Source organism: Schistocerca americana, unplaced genomic scaffold (genome assembly GCF_021461395.2).
Source record: "Schistocerca americana isolate TAMUIC-IGC-003095 unplaced genomic scaffold, iqSchAmer2.1 HiC_scaffold_1318, whole genome shotgun sequence".
Lineage (NCBI taxonomy): Eukaryota > Metazoa > Arthropoda > Insecta > Orthoptera > Acrididae > Schistocerca > Schistocerca americana.
In genome coordinates this window covers 1-5,000 of record NW_025725392.1, presented here as the reverse complement: position 1 = coordinate 5,000, position 5,000 = coordinate 1, and positions in this window count along the sequence as shown.

Below are 5,000 nucleotides of genomic sequence, written 5' to 3'. Positions count from 1 at the left end.
GCAGAGGCGACCGAGCAGCAGACGGCGTCGCGGCGCCGAGCGCCGGGCGGCGGCGCATCCTCAGCGCACACAGTCCTCAATCGGACCAGCACACTGCAGATGTCCACCGCGCTTCGCACCGGGCCCGCGAGGACCTACTTTGGCCGCACGGCGCCGCGTGCAGGGTGCGCCGGCGCGCAGCTGCGCCGCCTGCCGCCTCCGTCGGCCGGCGCGCCTGCCACTGGCCGCCCCCACCAGCCGGCTGTAGCGCGTGCGCCCACGCACCGCGCGGCCAGCACGCCGGGAGGCCCCCCCTCACCGGCCGGGGACGGTCCCACCCAGCCACCGCCGCGTATCGCTTCACACCCAGATGCCATTCACGTTCGTGGGCATGGTGGGTATCGCTGGAACAACCGGTTGGTAGCTCAACCGATCGTCGCCATCACTGATTCACCTCTAGCGAGAACAACCGCACCACAACGGTTTACCAGTTGTTCATTTGCATAACGTCACCAGCAAACGTAGGCGTCCATCGCCATTTGCAAATTCAACGATTGTTGCATGCCTGTGTCAGGTGTCACGACACACTATGTCTGCCCACATACACGCAACAACATGTGCACGCTTCGCGAACACGTGGAAGGTGGCCCCCGTACGTATGCGATGTCCATTGCGCGAACGACTGTCAACCGGCCTCTGTCGCATGTCGCAGATGTGGAACGCAGTGCACCATGCTATCACGGTGTGTGAGAAGAGACGACTACGTCTGACAACACGCGCCACTACATCAACAGACGGCTCATGCTGATCGCCATCCAGGGCATACCACACTGCAATCCAGCTCTTATAGGGAGACGACACGTAGCTGAGTGCACAACATTTGGACCGCATGGTTCGCCGTTGTTGGCGCAGTCGTTGTACGGTCACATGTACCACGATGTATCATTCAGTACATGAGGACCAATGTGCAGTACAGTGTGTGATTTGGACGTACAACATCAGCGGACAGTTGACACAGGCCGTACCACAGCGTAGGCTAAGTGCTTCGCACATGCGAATGCCAATGAACAACTGCAAATGCCAATGAACAACTGCAAAGGGCATTGAGCATGTACGTCCTGCTGCCATCCACATTACAGTGTATAGCTGCAAGGTGTTTAACATGAAGCGATACACTGGGGACCGGGCAGTGCGAGTAGCAAACTATATTGCGGGGGTTGCAGTTAGGCAACACTACACTAATTTAACGCGTCGTATGACAATTACAGAGCAGGTTAAGGCCCAACGTGTGTTGGGTTAAGGCCCAACGTGTGTTGGGTTAAGGCCCAACGTGTGTTGGGTTAAGGCCCAACGTGTGTTGGGTTAAGGCCCAACGTGTGTTGGGTTAAGGCCCAACGTGTGTTGGGTTAAGGCCCAACGTGTGTTGGGTTAAGGCCCAACGTGTGTTGGGTTAAGGCCCAACGTGTGTTGGGTTAAGGCCCAACGTGTGTTGGGTTAAGGCCCAACGTGTGTTGGGTTAAGGCCCAACGTGTGTTGGGTTAAGGCCCAACGTGTGTTGGGTTACGTTAAGGGGCAATGTGGGTTACGTTAAGGGGCAATGTGGGTTACGTTAAGGGGCAATGTGGGTTACGTTACGGCGCAATATAGGTTACGTTACGGCGCAATATAGGTTACGTTAAGGCGCAATATCGGTTACGTTAAGGCGCAATACAGGTTACGTTAAGGCGCAATACAGGTTACGTTAAGGCGCAATACAGGTTACGTTAAGGCGCAATACAGGTTACGTTAAGGCGCAATACAGGTTACGTTAAGGCGCAATACAGGTTACGTTAAGGCGCAATGCAGGTTACGTTAAGGCGCAATACAGGTTACGTTAAGGCGCAATACAGGTTACGTTAAGGCGCAATACAGGTTACGTTAAGGCGCAATACAGGTTACGTTAAGGCGCAATACAGGTTACGTTAAGGCGCAATACAGGTTACGTTAAGGCGCAATACAGGTTACGTTAAGGCGCAATACAGGTTACGTTAAGGCGCAATACAGGTTACGTTAAGGCGCAATACAGGTTACGTTAAGGCGCAATACAGGTTACGTTAAGGCGCAATACAGGTTACGTTAAGGCGCAATACAGGTTACGTTAAGGCGCAATACAGGTTACGTTAAGGCGCAATACAGGTTACGTTAAGGCGCAATACAGGTTACGTTAAGGCGCAATACAGGTTACGTTAAGGCGCAATACAGGTTACGTTAAGGCGCAATACAGGTTACGTTAAGGCGCAATACAGGTTAGGTTAAGGCGCAATACAGGTTAGGTTAAGGCGCAATACAGGTTAGGTTAAGGCGCAATACAGGTTAGGTTAAGGTACGACATAGGTTAGGTTAAGGTACGACATAGGTTAGGTTAAGGTACGACATAGGTTAGGTTAAGGTACGACATAGGTTAGGTTAAGGTACGACATAGGTTAGGTTAAGGTACGACATAGGTTAGGTTAAGGTACGACATAGGTTAGGTTAAGGTACGACATAGGTTAGGTTAAGGTACGACATAGGTTAGGTTAAGGTACGACATAGGTTAGGTTAAGGTACGACATAGGTTAGGTTAAGGTACGACATAGGTTAGGTTAAGGTACGACATAGGTTAGGTTAAGGTACGACATAGGTTAGGTTAAGGTACGACATAGGTTAGGTTAAGGTACGACATAGGTTAGGTTAAGGTACGACATAGGTTAGGTTAAGGTACGACATAGGTTAGGTTACGGTACGACATAGGTTAGGTTACGGTACGACATAGGTTAGGTTACGGTACGACATAGGTTAGGTTACGGTACGACATAGGTTAGGTTACGGTACGACATAGGTTAGGTTACGGTACGACATAGGTTAGGTTACGGTACGACATAGGTTAGGTTACGGTACGACATAGGTTAGGTTACGGTACGACATAGGTTAGGTTACGGTACGATATAGGTTAGGTTACGGTACGATATAGGTTAGGTTAAGGTACACATTGTTGTAAGGAAAGGTTTAATGGGGGGCGGGGCGGGGCGGCCGGTTTGTTGATTGTGATTATAGTAAGTGGATGCCTGCGGCATCATCTGATTTGCCACGTCAGGATGCACCTTTGGCTCATGACAGGCGGCGCTCTCATTCCATGCTTGTGGCAGACCTGTGTCTTTCATTCCTGCCATTGTTTGTGTGCTGTGAGAGGAGGCAGTATTGTGATGTTGGGTGCACCCCTGTGTAGGACATGTGTGGGTGTTGGTGGCTTGGCTGAGCAATGGTGGTTGTCGGGTGGGTGGGATATTCTGTTTTCTGAGTGGACCTCCCAGTCTGGTTATGACAGTGTGGATTGTCTAATGTGGCGGAGAGGATGCACTGGGTGTTGTTCCATGCTGGTGCTTACATATTGTCTGTGTGCGTGTTACAGGCAGAGAGTAGTGCGTGATAAGGGTGTGTGGCTGACGTGTGGTTGTGATTGTGAGCAGAGTCTTTCAGCATGTATACGGACAGTTGTATACATTATCTGTATTCTGATGGCTCTATCTATTACTAATCAGCGCCGTGTATACGTTTAATCCGGTTCCAGTCGAAACTGTTGTATCTCTGTACATTAGTGACACGGCGAGCCCGCTATGTAGTTACTCGTCTCGGCAGCTTCCACCGGTGTATGGCAAATGATTATAAGGAATCAGTCTAGTCGTCAATACCGATGGTGTGACGTCACATGTCTGGGGTGGGGGACGCTGCGCCCTTCCGGTGGGTCATGGCCTAGAAAGACTCTTCCCACGCAGGGGGGCGTGGACTGTCATTGACTCTTCCAGGTAATATACTTGCCGTACGTTCTTGCGACTGCGAGTGCAACGCTCACCGGTACCGACATGGATGGAGCGCCTCCTAGCTGACCGCTCAGCATCGGCATTCGTACAGAGAGCAACGCGGTCGCGTCTCTAGCTCGTAACTGGTACAGCCCGCAGCTCATGTATAGGGACAGCGGGAATGTCGCATATTGGAGATAACTCTTCATGAAACGCATGTTATAGGGGTGGATTGCACATTGCGACTGCGGGAAAAGTCCGCCGTTCATCCGCTGGAGTTGCGAGTTGGGCGGTTGGAGTGGGGCGCAGGTGGAGTGATTGCCGGTCCACGATTTCGTGCGGCAGAGGCGCTGGCGTTGGGGTGCTGTGGTCGACAGAGGACGCAGGCTTTGTGGGTGGGGTCGAAAGATGGGCACTGTGGGCCCATCGATGTCTTGGTCGGCTTGGCGTCTCATAGATGGCGGTATCGTCGTTGCAGGACGTCATGCCGCGGGAGACCTACAGATGGCGCTGTGTTTTGTGGTGCGCTCGACATGGCGGACGTAGTGTTGTCAGATTCGCATAGATGGAGGTATTGCATGTGGTTTCGCCGTATTTTCATAGATGGCGATACCGTTTTGCCGGCATGGTTGGCGTAGTTCCGTCGGATCCCTGTAGATGGAGGTGCCGTTTCTGGGCTGGATGTCAATGTCGTTGCGTCACATTCGCATAGGTGGCGGCATCGTCGTAATACCTCGCCCACTACGGACTTATCACCACCCACACTAGCCGCCCCGGGGACTTGCCGACGACACACCCTATCCCAAGTCTATTTTCTTGCGGAGCATCATGTGTTATTATATTTTATTTCACATCCATAGTGTAGGGGTATTGTAGGTCACCGTACTGCGGTGGACGCTATGTTACCACGGGACGGCGAAAACGTACCGTCGACCGCCGGGCACCGCCCGACACCCGCCCGACGACGCCGCCTCCGCGCGGCGCGCCGGCCGCTGGGCCGACATCGACCGTCCGGCACCCATCGCGGCACCCAGCGCCGGTCGCCGAAGCGATACGCTGTAGCGCGGCAGAACACAAGGCGCCCGGCCGGCGCCGCCTCCCCCGCCGCGCGCACGGAGGCGGCACCCATCGCAGCGCCCGCGCAGGCGGCAAGGGGCCCGCCAACCGATACGCCGCCGTCCGCCGCACCCAATGCAGCGCCCTGGG